The following is a 15,262-nucleotide window of genomic DNA, read 5'->3' as shown; positions in this document are numbered from 1 at the left end:
TAAGTCTACTACTTTCCGTACTTACTGTAAGTACAGTTGTGAGGTCTTTACTTGAGTATTTCCATTTTCCAGTACTTTTACTTCTACTCCACTACATCTCAGAGACAAATATACTTTTACTTCACTACTGTTGTGAATTATCTGCATGCTGTCTTACTGGCAGCCTCCGGTGGACACTCCCCATTCCCTGCATCCACAATCACACATGTGTTTGCCATTACACCACTCAACTCATTAGCCAATCACAGTCTAGGTGTGCCACATATAACCAGCAACTCACCCCACACTCCTCACTCAGTCGCCAGCCTTCACACAGGCAACATGCAGCACCTGCAGACCTCACTGAGTCTATCCACTACTCCAGCCATGTGTACTTGACCAAAGTAAGCCTTTGTTCCCCTGTACTGTATTAACTGATTTATTCTATGCTATGTTGTATATACTATGATTGTTCACATATGTTCTAGTGCATATTTACCTGTCATTCAATATGGTCCTTCATTGTCATGCTATAGTTAATAATAATATGTATTCCATTTCTTATATCTTGCTTGTAGAAACCATGGATTAAGGAGATAATAAACCTGACCTTGTTGATAATATACCTTGGTGTCACATACTCTCTCTGACCGGGGATACTTGGGTGGTCAGCTCATAGCCCACAAACCCAACCAGCACAGAATATTTATTAACTACAATTATTTTAAAACTTTAGTTACTATTGCAAACCAGCACTATAGAGCGCCGCAGTCCCCGCCCCTTTCAGAAAAGCGAGTGGCCCAGGAAGTGGAAGCCCCATGCATTCTCCCATCGGCACTTTTAATATAATTTTATTTAAAGACGGTTACGCTGCGGACAAAGCCAATTCGGATCGTGACGAATCATGACAATGAACACAATATTTTGGGACGATCAAATCATTAGAAAGAAGAAAAAGTCAGGAGACAACACTATTTGTTTTATTTTTCGTCTTATAAATGATTTGATCGGCCCAAAATATATAATACGTACCCATAATACGGCACAATTGCCTCACCTAAAGTCCAGCTTCATATACACACCGTAAAACAACCCATTAAACCTCCACCCCCCCCCCCCCCCCCCCCTGTAGTTGGACACATGACTGTGATAAAGGAGGATGTCCGCCATCTGAGGGAAGATGTCCATGTCTTGCGGACAAAGCATGGCCCTACCCACTTGGCTCCACCAGACAACCTTGGACTCCCCTTGACCAGCATCGCCACACTGACTCAGCTCGAGACGGAGCTCGCTGAAGATGACACGGTTGGTGATGGCATCGTAAGTTTTAATTTGCAGACCATGTAATGCTAAATCTATTGTACTTATCTATTGTACTTATTTCCATGGTGTTGGATGTTTGTCTTAAAGATATTTTTGGATTTTCATTGTAGGTCTCGCATCTAGCAACAAAGGGTGGGAGGGATGTAAAAGACGCCGTGTACAGAATGATGCCCCTCCTGATGACGGATGCTGTGGCAAAGGACCTCAATTGGACCGGGTTCAAGAAAACCCGGTTCAAAGAACTGAAACTTAAGGACATTTTGCATAGTAAGTACTGATTATGTGGACTAAAATGAAGTAAATGTACAGTAATTTGTTCAATGTATGACCTTGTTGTTCTGTCATTCCAGGGGCTTTGAGATCTATCGAGAGCTGCAAGGAGGTGACCGAGGCGGTCTTCGAAGACCAGGTGAAGCGGTACCTTAAAGGAGCCCGTGACCGTCACTCGGGAAGAAAACGCACGCCATGCAGTAATCCTGGTCTCTAAACTGCCTCCCCCTGGCCAGCCGGGGCGCCTGATGGAGGGGAAAGGAACTGGTTGGAATAACGTGTAAGAAAATTAAAGAAATGTATTAATTGGAAACTAGTATGCAACAATGAATGACGATTAGGCTGCAGGCATATAGTAGCAAATGAGCGGTATAACTTTAGGCACCAAACCAAAGTATACAGTTGTATTAGGCAGTCAACAGAATACATTTGAAGTCAATACAGTACAGGGGAACAAGGGCTTACTTTGGTCAAGTACACATGGCTGGAGTAGTGGGTAGACTCTTGAGATCTGCAGGTGCTGCATGTTGCCTGTGTGAAGGCTGGAGACTGAGTGTGGGGTGAGTTGCTGGTTATATGTGGCACACCTAAACTGGGATTGGCTAATGAGTTGAGTGGTGTGATGGCAAACAGGTGTCTCATTATGGGTGCAGGGAATGGAGAATGTCCACCAGAGGCTGCCAGTCAGACAGCATACAGATAATTCACATCATTAGAAAGAAGAAAAAGTCAGGAGACAACACTATTTGTTTTATTTTTCGTCTTATAAATGATTTGATCGGCCCAAAATATATAATACGTACCCATAATACGGCACAATTGCCTCACCTAAAGTCCAGCTTCATATACACACCGTAAAACAACCCATTAAACCTCCACCCCCCCCCCCCCCCCCCCCCTGTAGTTGGACACATGACTGTGATAAAGGAGGATGTCCGCCATCTGAGGGAAGATGTCCATGTCTTGCGGACAAAGCATGGCCCTACCCACTTGGCTCCACCAGACAACCTTGGACTCCCCTTGACCAGCATCGCCACACTGACTCAGCTCGAGACGGAGCTCGCTGAAGATGACACGGTTGGTGATGGCATCGTAAGTTTTAATTTGCAGACCATGTAATGCTAAATCTATTGTACTTATCTATTGTACTTATTTCCATGGTGTTGGATGTTTGTCTTAAAGATATTTTTGGATTTTCATTGTAGGTCTCGCATCTAGCAACAAAGGGTGGGAGGGATGTAAAAGACGCCGTGTACAGAATGATGCCCCTCCTGATGACGGATGCTGTGGCAAAGGACCTCAATTGGACCGGGTTCAAGAAAACCCGGTTCAAAGAACTGAAACTTAAGGACATTTTGCATAGTAAGTACTGATTATGTGGACTAAAATGAAGTAAATGTACAGTAATTTGTTCAATGTATGACCTTGTTGTTCTGTCATTCCAGGGGCTTTGAGATCTATCGAGAGCTGCAAGGAGGTGACCGAGGCGGTCTTCGAAGACCAGGTGAAGCGGTACCTTAAAGGAGCCCGTGACCGTCACTCGGGAAGAAAACGCACGCCATGCAGTAATCCTGGTCTCTAAACTGCCTCCCCCTGGCCAGCCGGGGCGCCTGATGGAGGGGAAAGGAACTGGTTGGAATAACGTGTAAGAAAATTAAAGAAATGTATTAATTGGAAACTAGTATGCAACAATGAATGACGATTAGGCTGCAGGCATATAGTAGCAAATGAGCGGTATAACTTTAGGCACCAAACCAAAGTATACAGTTGTATTAGGCAGTCAACAGAATACATTTGAAGTCAATACAGTACAGGGGAACAAGGGCTTACTTTGGTCAAGTACACATGGCTGGAGTAGTGGGTAGACTCTTGAGATCTGCAGGTGCTGCATGTTGCCTGTGTGAAGGCTGGAGACTGAGTGTGGGGTGAGTTGCTGGTTATATGTGGCACACCTAAACTGGGATTGGCTAATGAGTTGAGTGGTGTGATGGCAAACAGGTGTCTCATTATGGGTGCAGGGAATGGAGAATGTCCACCAGAGGCTGCCAGTCAGACAGCATACAGATAATTCACAACAATTTTTAAGTCATCTTTTTCCATCTGCACCAACTCTCTTCACCTAAAATAGCTGATCTACAATAAATGTTTGTACATTGTTTTTAATTTCATTAAATGTATTTCAGTTGTATATTAATTGCATTTCTGTTAAATTGTTAAATATGCTAAAGTGTCTTACATTTATTTAAATTGCCTTTGTACATAATTTTTTTAATAAACAAAACAAAAGGAAGTTCACATTGGTATGGTGCTGCATTATTTCATATAGGCCTAGGTCTACTTCAACAGGGGAAATCTACAAGCTCCCAACATGTCACAGCTTTATTATGTTTCTATAAATATGTGGGAGGGAGGTGAGCATGGGGGAGGATCGTGGGGTGCGGGGTCGCAATATATATGGGGGGGGGGGTGGTGTCATAAGACAGCTCCACGCTGTCCTGCTGCTGCCTTCGGTAGCTGACGTTCGAGGCGCGGCAGAGTAGCGGGGCGCTGGCTACACGCGCGTCGGCGCGCACGGCCCACGCTGATCAAGAACGACGCGCCCACATCGTGCGACGCGCCCGGCGGAGGACACGATCGGCGGCGCGCGGGGACCGCCTCACGCAGGCGGCGCGCCATGACCAAGAGGCCAGCTAGGCACTCCAATGTTGAAGCGCTGGTCCCTAGTGGTAAGAGGAAGGACTGCAGGCGGACCCGTGGATTCTTGACGAGGAAACCCCGTGCAACCGAGCGCCCAATGTAAAGCCCAGGTGCACTCTGGGTGCACTTCCGCATTTGGACACCAAAATTTGGTGTCCAAATGCGGAAGTGAAATGCTGAATCAGCGAAATAGACGGTACTTCCGGCAGCCTTCCGGGTGCTTCAAAACGCCACTGAGCAACTTCCACTGACATGAATAGCGGAGGGGGCGGAGCTTCGCGCTAGTTTAGTCTCTATCCTTTTAATACTCTATGGCAGGGATATTCAATTGGCGGCCCGCGGGCCACATGTGGCCCGCGGAGCGCCTCCTTGTGGCCCCTGGAAGAATTTTGAAAAAAAAAAAAAAAAAAACGTTTTTTTTCTTCTTTTTTTTTAGAATAATAATAGGGCTAATAAGAGTTACAGGTATGGTGTGTGCGATATTAAATGTGAGATTACCATAATGACAGTAATCATTAAAGGACCACTTTTCAACCTATCTTCATATAATAGGTCCTCACTAATAATCATGATAAAATGACACGTTTTTTTCTACTCGGTCTGTGTCACATAGGAGGGCTGTGGGCAGTTCAGAAACCCACCCAACAGTGACATCAATGGAGAATCCAAGCTAATAGAAACTGCAGGCTTTCTAGTCCTGAAAAGTTGCGAAAATGGAAGCCATCATTCTCACAATAATAAACCCTGTTAGGGTCCATTTGGTTCCATTTGTACACTCTCAGAGTTACAGACCCATAAGGGTCCATTTGATTCCAAACCATTTCCCTGGGGACCCCCTGGAACTGCTTCAAGGACCCTGGGGGTCCCCGGACCCCGAACCCCACTTTGGAATCACTGCTCTATGTAATGTTTGTGTGTGTGTGTGTGTGTGTGTGTGTGTGTGTGTGTCCGTCCAGCTGATGGTCGTTAATGTCAAAGCAATGTTAATGTTATGCACTGTCAAATAGGTCTAGGCCTAGATCTATTCTAAGGTGGCATATACCTGTATAGACATATTACCCTGCTCATTACTGTGCGGAAATATACATAAATCTTCGTGTTTGAGCACAAAAAGCATTTTGAGAACCCACAAATTTCCGCGCTTCGCGCGCACACAGTGCGGCCCCCCACACACAATCATTCTACAGTTGTGGCCCCCGGCCTAATCTAATTGAATACCCCTGCTCTATGGCCATGACTTGCTAGCTGGGGGGCTTCCACTTCCTGGGCCACTCGCTTTTCTGAAAGGGGGCGGGGACTGCGGCGCTCTATAGGCTACTTGTCAAGGGCAAAAAGAATGTGGGAAATGCTCTCTCTCTCTCTCTCTCTCTCTCTCTGATGAATGGAAGATTATAGGTGCTCCAAATGTAAATCAGCTGGTGGGTTCAAACGCAGAGAGTTGATTTTGCTTCGTATCAGAATAGAAATGGTTACAGTTCTCCTGTGAGTCCCCAGAGAAGTAGAGTTTGTAGAACTCATGGGGCAGTGGCAATGCTCCCTTTTCTCTCTCTGTCTCTCTTATCCAAAACGTATAGCCTACTTTGACCTAAAACTATACACAGTTTCAGACTTTATGCAGTGAATGCAAAGAGATGCTGTATGCTTGACATGAATATCTTCTCTTAAAGGCCCGCTGACACGCCCCTCGGGAGCTAAGAACTGCTATCAAACAATGCTATCATGATTCTGACGTCAGAGTGGCGAGGGGCTTTCCCCAACGACTTCTATGCGGGCTCGCCGGGCTTGGTGGCCGTGGTAGCATAGCAACTTATGCTACTATTTTGGTGTCACATTTAGCTTGAATACTGGGTGAAAGTCTCATTCAAAAAATTATTTTTTCGCAACATTGTTCAGGTGAACTGTGTGTTTATGCTTGTTCATTGTAATAATCAATATCGCTATGATTATTTTATTTATCGCCGCGTCGCTCCGCATGACAACATACAGTCTAGCCCGTCTCAGATGCAGGCTGCACACACACGGACGGACGGACGGACGGACGGACGTATAGTCTCTGGTCAGGTCCCCGCATTGAACTGGGCATGTGTGTACGCACACACATACACACACACACACACACACACACAACTTTTAGCCGTGGCTATAGTGCATGACAGCGGGGAAGAGAGCTAAAGACGCCCGAGGCAGATTCCGTGCCATTGCATGTGTGTGTACGTGTGTGTGTGTGTGTGTGTGTGTGTACACACATGCCCAGTCCCCCGTAGAGGCTCATGATCTCGTCCGCAAGACTATGCCTCGGCATAGCGATATTTATTATTACAATGAATACAAACATAAACACACTATAGTTCACTTGAACAATGTTGTGGTAACTAACTACAGTATTACAGAGTGAGAGTGAGGGTGTACATGTCAGCCTGCGGCTGAGCGGGGAAAAGAACAGTAGTCGCGCTGCGGGGCTGCTCTCACAGCGGCCAGACAACAGCAGACCGTCCGTAGTCGCGACTGTCGCGCTGCGGGGCTGAGAGGTCTCAGAGCGGGCAGACAGGGGTGTTGGCGACCGGGGGAACATGGGACTCGAGTCCAAAATTTGCGCTTGTGCTGCAGTTCCCCTAAAAAACCCCACGCCAACCTCAATTGCATTCAAACTAAGCATTTCTGGCGACAAAATATTTTTTTTCAATTACATTTATAGCCAATATGACGCTAAATGTACCGTCAAAAACGCTAGCCTGACCTATAGCCACTTGTTGCTAGCGCCGTAGCCCCGTTTCAAACTGTTTCAAACTGTTTTCATTCAGACCACGTGATGTACCTTATCAGCAATGTTAATCTCGGGCCGGGACACTCCCCCTTTAAATGTTACACTTTGAGTGCATTTTAGGCTGCGATGTTAGATGGGCCAAAAGTAGTAAATTACTAATCCACTATACGTACATGGGGAGCTGTGTTTAACATGATGTCAAATGGTTCCAATTAAGCTGCCACATGCTAGCATGTTGAGGATCCAATTGCAGGATAGTGAGGCTAGTTAGTGATCAAAAGCCCAAGCAATTGTTAGGAGCCCCGGAATTGTTTGCCAGCCAAGTCTATGGACTTTGAAGATATGTTTGGTTAAATGTTACACTTTGAGTGCATTTTAGGCTGTGATGTTAGATGGGCCAAAAGTAGTAAATTAGTAATCCACTATACGTACGGGGAGCTGTGTTTAACATGATGTCAAATGTTTCCAATTAAGCTGCCACATGCTAGCATGTTGAGGATCCAATTGCAGGATAGTGAGGCTAGTTAGTGATCAAAAGCCCAAGCAATTGTTAGGAGCCCCGGAATTGTTTGCCAGCCAAGTCTATGGACTTTGAAGATATGTTTTTTTTTTTTTTTTTTTTACATCACTGATGACGTAAATCATTTGCCAGCCTATGGACTTTAATGGTTGTTTAAGGCACTAAATTATGTCTCTCACTTAAGGCAGCTTAAATGCTACACATACAACCATGTGAATGAATGAATGAACGCACAAATTAATGAATGAATGAATGAATGGTTTATTTCAGTGCTTTACAGTTACATGGTAAAATACAGGACTTTTAAAGTATTGACAACATTTATCTCAGTTTCAGTTACACTATTTATGACGATGGAACGTGGGTTTTGCTGGAAAGTTGTGTCCTCCAAGCCCAGTTAAGACCAAGACCATTTGCAACCAGCAACTTCTGGCGTAATGTTCTGTCTGATAAGCTGTATTATTGATATCAAACCGGATCGCAGATTATTATTATTTTCTTTGCTTGGCTTTTCCTTCTTTAGTGATCCTAGACCGGATTGCGCAACCGCGCTGTCGTCCACCTCCCTACAGGCTGACTAAAAAGCGGAATAACTCGGAAATCTACGGAGCTCGCCATGGTTTGGATAAAATGTGCGATGTTCGGAGGTCATTGCTGATTATCCGGTGGTTTAGATGGAAACGTTGACGCTTTCTAGAGCATGGATGGCTTCATTTTAGCTCGCTAGCATTGGCGCTATTTATTTAGCATTAAAGATGGACGCCCAGACAGGATGTGAGTCCAGACTGTGCTGTATTGAAATCGGCTCGGCAGTCTGCGGTTGGCTCTGCGTCCAGTTAATCAATTAATTAATTCATTGGTGCTATACCACTTTGCTGTTTTTTTTGGCACAGCACCCGGCACAACATACACAGGTCTGCTATCCATTCTCACAAGATTCAAGATTGCTTTATTTTGTCATAATTTCCAAATGTAGCAGCAGAAAAAAAACAAATTACGTTTCTCTAGTTAAAAAAGACAGCACAGGCTCATACAATAATAAATTATCAGTGCAAGACAATACTAAGTATAAATAAGTCCTAAAAACTACAGGGATCCATAAAAAAGATTAATAGAATAAAAACCATTAAAAAAAACTGAACATAGATCACAGTTCATGTCCTATCTGCCAGGGAGGCTAGAGTTCAGGAGCCTGATTGCCTGGGGAAAGAAGCTGCTCCGCATCCTTTCTGTCCTGGCACTGATGCTCCTGTACCGTTTCCCAGAGGGCAAAAGGGAGATCAGGCTGTGAGAGGGGTGGGTGGCATCCTTAGTGATACCAGTTGCTCTCCTGATGCACCTTTGCTGGTATATGTCTGCCAGCGAGGTACCAATGATTTTGCTGGCTGTTCTCACCGTCTCACCACAAGGCAGCACATTCCAAGCCGAAGACAAGTGTGCATTTTTTTCCAAGGAAGATCCAAGTGTGTGTTTTTTTGTATCATGCAGTATGCATGCAGGTATCTGTTTTCTATTATCCCTCTGATAGTAAATAAATATGGACCTTGATCTTTCTGGCTTATATGTCAGGAGTCTGTATAAATAACCCATGGTCCGTTTTGACAAATAGAAGCATCCGGGGGGAGGACAAAACACAAATCCTTTCTCTTTTACAGTATATCCCACTGTATTCCTCACATTCTGATGCATTCTCGAGTGAATTTGGATGCATTCCACTGTTCAATGTCTGTACTTGCAGCATAGACTATTTTCACATAAATGTTATGTGAAAAGTGAATCCTGTTTTCTTGTGGGAGCGGTGATTCAAAAGATACCTACTGCACCATATGCACAGCTAGCATTTTTATATTAAACTAAAATAAAAACAGTATAGTATATTTATTTTACAGCAGCAGAGAGACAGGAGACTAACTATAATCTAAGATCAGAACAAATAAAATACTGGGTACCATATTTTTGTCTTGACCTGTATTGCGGCATTAGTATTTATTTGTACTTTTTATCTCAGCAGCCTCAAGAGATGAGCACCGTGGTTCTCCAGATGGCACACGTGTGACTTTGTGTCTGCCGTTCTCCCTGACAGCCACATTAAGCTAAATGTCTCGCTGTGGATTCACTGCATTCAAAGGAAATATGCCTCATGAGAATTACCCCCTTCGGACATTTAAATAATGAATGATCCCTCCCTGTCTGAAGCTCTCCCAATGGGTCGGCGAAGGGCTGACGTATGGAAAGCCAGAGGGGACACACAGGACACATTGACTACTGGGGTGGAAATGAACAATACGGTACTCTGACGAGGAAGTGATGGGAGGATGATAATGACGATGACGACGGTGACAGAGACGGAGAATGCCAGCGTCATCTGACAACTCTCATACAAACAAGGTATTGACATTTTGGCTATCATCAAGTCATTCCCTCAAAGGCTATGAAGACATTTTTCTCATTTTGCATACAAGAACCACGATGGGAGCAAGGGCAGGCAGGGGAGAGAACCTCTAGCATAACATAATTCCTCGCTAGCCTTTGGGTAAGCTGTGAAATGTTTTGTTAATCATTCATTACACTCCTCATATATTGAATTTCTTTTACGGTGTGTGCCTGCTTTGCATAGAGGAGGCCAATTAATTCAACTTGGCTGATGCTCCTTTGAGAAGCCCCACTAATGGGATTAATGGGATTGCGGGTAAAGCTACGAGGGAGCGTGGGTGACCACGCTTGGCTAGGGGGGCCAGAGCAGCCAGAGAGAGAGAGAGAGAAGAGAGATTTGTCTCTGAACTTCAAAAAGCGCTTGGTCTGATGAAGCTCAGAATTATTCAAATCACCTTGAACACGAACAGCATCTTAAAAACAGAGAGATGTGCACACACCCAAACTGTTGAGATTGAATCAGCACAGGCCCATGTCTACCAAAATGACAAAGTTCAGTTCTATAAGCACAGAACAGAACTGGGACATAATGGATAAAGTTGTTATACTCTACTCACAGTATAACCACAGCTGAGGATTTCAGTTGCCGATAACTAACTATACACAATTGGGAAAGTTCACTATCTCTAGGGTTTGCTGTATTTTTGAAATATTGATACGCATTAAGATAAAAGCCAGGTCTAATAACATCTGTATGCATGGGCTTTTATTTGAAAAGAGATACCATCACAAAACTATTATTATGGCAGACAAATAAATTGGAAGCACTCCATGGTGTGTGCTTGTGTGTGCCGCGAGTCACCACAGTCACAGTTAACTCCGTCCTGCAGGGCCCGCAGCTGCACAGAAGTGCAAAGCGGCTCTAAGTGTTCTCACACATCCAGAGACAAAAGGCAGACACGAGTGAGTAATTTATTGCTAGCTGCTCTGTGAAGAGCTCACACAGACCTTGGAGGGGGGGGGGGGGGAGTCGTTGTTGGGCATATGCTGTGCTAAAAGACAAGCGAGGATTACGCTTATCAAGCATCAACTGTTTGGCCGCGCAGACAAAGGCTTATTGCTGTGGGACAACTTTAATGGCCCGTGGCGCACTGCGAAGAAGAGTGCCTTTTTATATGACAGAAGATGGGCGAGCTGAGCGAGAGAGTCAGAGCAGGGACCACAACATTATGTGCATAGACTATAGTCAGTGGTACGTTGACTTAAGTACTGTTCAATGTATTCATGCTTGACTTGAGTATTTACAATTTACAATACTTTTACTTCTACATGTACAAAAGCTTGCCTCCTCTCTTGGTACACACGCCCCAGAGCCGAAGGAGGCGCCTACCTATTTATGTACATAACGGCTGGGTCCATTCAGTTCTGGGTAAAATATTCTATGGGTCGGTCAAATTGGACCCATGGAGACTCATATCTAGTAGGCCACCATCCATTCAAGGGTAACGTTGTAATGGTGTACAGTATCTGTAAACGAGAAGAAGTTTGGCATGTAGCACATTGATGCACCTCTACCACACCACTGCTCTGCATCCATCACCAAACTGCCCTGTTATCTCTGACTCTGTCTTTTATGTTGCATGTGACATTAAAAGGAGCAGAGAAACATTCCATTATAGAGGGTATGCGCGTGACATCATCATCAAACCAGGACAGCCCATACATCCACACAGAGAAGTCATATCTGATTGCATTAAACAACGTTAAACAATGTTAAACTCACTTTGCATGTTGCTTTGCCACTCGATGTGCCTCTATTGTGCTCCATGGTGTCTAAGAGCTCATCTCCATGCAGAACTACAGTAAAAGGGTCAATTACAATATGCGCAGTGGCAGGCAAAATCAAACCCGCCATTAGCTGCCTGGCAACATCTGCCTCATTGCAGGGTGAGCACGCAGAGCAATCGCATACATTTCAGCCCAAGTATTATTATTTTTTCAGGGACGTACATACTGTGCTGAGTTTGCTCCTGTTGTACTAAACCATTATTATTGTCAAGGAGGTGTATCGCAGTAAATCTAAGTCAGGGACGGAATAGCATAATAACGGATGGCTCGGGGCGACTGCACAACTTGTTACTGAGAATAGTTAGTTAAAAAATGAAAAGGTCTGCCTGTTAACATGCTCTGTAGGTCTTGCACGCACACACACACGCACGCACACACCCACACACACACACACACACACCCCCGCCGTTTGTTTCTCAATGCCAGAGGCTTTGCTGTGAAGTCTGTGGTGGCTGCATGCTAAACAGGGACCATGCAGTCCATGGCTGTGAAGTGTGCAAGCGGCACCGGCCTCGCAATCAACTCCCCCTGAGACTGCATGCGGGTGCCCAGCCGAACCCAGAAAAGGAGCAGAGACTTTATGCATTGATACCACCCACCAAGGTAAAGAGTTTCAAATGGCTGGAATTACCGGATCAATAGGTGTGATTAGCATTTAGCAGTGGCCTTGTAGCTATTGTGTGCTGTTGGTAATGCATCATGTCAAGCTCAGCCCAAAGGAAGGACTTACTCCTGCTGCTACTAATGGGGGTCCAAGGAGGAAGATAAGGGATTGGGAGGGACCACACACACTCACACGCACACGCGCACACACGCACGCACACACACACACACACACACACACACACAATTAATTATATATATATTAAAGATATGTTCTGGGGCTTTTAGCCTTTATTGACAGATCAGGAAACGGGGATCGATGGGGGACGACACGCAACACGCTGTCAGGGTGGATTACCAGCGTAGGTGCCCGGACCGCTAGGCCGGCCAGGGCCAACCTGATTCAGTATTAAGTCTATTCGGCAGCACTTGTTTGGTCCGCTCTCTTTACCTAAACACTTCATTACTTCCCTTAAAGCTAAACATCTTCATTCTTGAAGAAAAGCGGCACAACTGTAATAAAAAGTGAGTCTCACATTTAAATTCCTGATGCTCCACCTGACAAGTTCAACTGAACCCAATGGTTCAAATCCCTAATGCTGAAGGTTATTAGATAGTGTTTTGCTCAAATCTAATTTCTTAAAATTTGCTATGAGGGTTGGAGTTTTGTTATTGCCCTTAGGGTGAAGTAATTGAAGTAGTTAATCAGTATATATCAACACATACTTTTGGCTCACTTATTGCCGACTTTAAATGAACATTCAGGCAATTAACTAAAAACGCAATGTCAAATCATCTTTAGTTGGAGCCAAGCCATCACAAATAATTCATTTACGAGACATGGAATGTGGATACAGCTTTCCTTCCAGAAATGTGTTTGTTTATCATATTTTGGTATTTTGTCTTCAATCAAGCTTTATGTAAGGCAAAATATAAATAAACAGCGGGTGTGATCAAAATTGTTGAGAGAAAAGCTATATAAGTAACTGAGGCTGCAAATTGTTATGGAGATGCAATTAAAGTTTATTTAGTCTAACCATATTCACTTGTCAAATCAGCTATATGACACGAATATTAATATCAATCCAACTAAACCTCCAAAGAAAATGCACAGAGAGAACTGAGGTTGACTACAAAGTGCAAGTTAATTATTTTTAAATTGCTATTCATACTCCACATAAAGGCCATTATGAGCCATTATGATGCCCAGTACCGACATTATTCCAGCAATTATGGTCAATTTGAGCATTGCCTGTAATGGGGTATAATCTCTGACTCAAGTTGTCTTTTTAAAGCAGGTGCATGATAATTACCGATACCCTGGCGGCAGCTGATTGATTGAATTATTTATTAACAGTTTGGAAAAAACGTACATATAGGCCTATATATTTTTATTCTTATAACTACAGTTATACAATAATACACAATAATGGTAAAAGGATAAGCTGAAAATCCCAGAGGGCTTGTTTGCATTGTGGTCCTGTGTAGACTGGCCGCCTGGGAACTGTCCCGGTCCGATCCCATCCGGTCCTCTTGGCTTCGTGATGGAGTGTCCTTGAGCAAAACACTGAATCTCCGCTTCCCAAAGTCGATGGGATGAGTGGTCCACTCCAAATAGGCACGCATATTTTGGGAAACTGCTCAACCGAGCGACTTCACATTTGGCCAGTGTATTGCTGAGTACCCCAGGAAGTGCATGTGTCCAGTGGGCACTGTGCAGTCGACCAGATGAGCGCTTCTCCATCAGAACCAGCCCGCACGCAGCCTAGAACGGTATAAGTGGTGGAAAAAGTAAAACAAGAATGAAGAAAAATCTATTATTATTATTTCATGTCATTAATCATTATGTCAATGTGCCATTTTAATTGCAGTGCTTCAGAATGATCACAATTTCCAAAGTACCAATTCAAATGAGCCATAGCCATTTCAAGCCTTTATAAATGTCCAAAGATGGAGGAACTTGGCGTGTGGATTTTTGGGCAGAGCACAAAATGAATTGGCCTCAACAACCTTTCATTTTGTTGGCAGCCACACCCTGCCAAAAAGCTGGTTACCACAGACAAATCCACAATATGGAGAAATCACCCTGTGGGCCCAACACAGAGTGATTTTGCCTCTCAGCTAAATTGCACCAGCATTCTGCCAGCTTATAAGTATAGGGAGGGATAACATTTAAAGACAAGGGTACCAGATCGTTTTAAATGTTGGAAATTCAAATAATGTGGAAAAACTGTTTGGAAATCGGTGTTTGAACAGCTCCAAAATCTATCTATCTATGAATGCATCATGTCTCTGTCTTTACGTGTGTATGGCTGTAATCCATGCAACTCCAGAACCGTTCGCCCTACCTACTTAAAGATGGAGTGCCATGATTTTTTTCCCACCCTAAAACATGATCATCGGGTCTTACTGTTATATAAGGAGGAAGAATTTCTTCAAAAAAGTGTACAGTATTTATTAAAAATGACGTTTTTATGTGGGTACCCCCACCAGCTCATTAAGTATGCCTGGCTTGCCTTGTGGGTGGTGATGGGTGGTGAGCCACCCGAACTTAAGCCGCACCCACAGCTGTAGTTGTATATGATAAAGGGGGAGGGTTAGGGGAGGGGCTGATAATGTGATGTCACTATATTACTGTTTTTTTCATTGGCACGTACGTTTGACTCCTCCAGGAAGAAACCCTAAATACAAAAGGGAATACATCATTGCACATAAAAACGACTCCAGGGTTAAAAAAATGCATTCCACAAACCCACAGGGAGTGCAGTGACCGGTGTCACAAAAGGCCTCTGCCCGGGCTCTGGACGGGGCCCCTGACCAGGGTCCATTATGTTGAGCTGGCCTGTTCTGACGTCTCAACACTCCATATTTGGCCATGCCTCACA

General features: G+C 44.2%; 2 long non-coding RNA genes across 2 annotated transcripts; both read left to right on the top strand.

Annotated features, from left to right (window-relative positions):
- Window positions 1-1,139: 1,139 nt before the first annotated feature.
- LOC308325378 lies at window positions 1,140-1,765 on the top strand. Its single transcript, XR_013965024.1, has 3 exons — window positions 1,140-1,299; window positions 1,413-1,569; window positions 1,653-1,765. It is a non-coding gene; the product is annotated as an uncharacterized lncRNA (long non-coding RNA).
- Window positions 1,766-2,504: 739 nt separating this feature from the next.
- Window positions 2,505-3,130, top strand: LOC308324991. The gene is made up of 3 exons (XR_013964987.1): window positions 2,505-2,664; window positions 2,778-2,934; window positions 3,018-3,130. It is a non-coding gene; the product is annotated as an uncharacterized lncRNA (long non-coding RNA).
- Window positions 3,131-15,262: the final 12,132 nt, after the last annotated feature.

Source organism: Protomyctophum bolini (genome assembly GCF_963924005.1).
Source record: "Protomyctophum bolini genome assembly, chromosome: 2".
NCBI classification, from domain to species: Eukaryota; Metazoa; Chordata; class Actinopteri; order Myctophiformes; family Myctophidae; genus Protomyctophum; species Protomyctophum bolini.
Note: the sequence above shows the minus strand (reverse complement) of the source record. Positions and strands in the feature narration are given on the sequence as shown.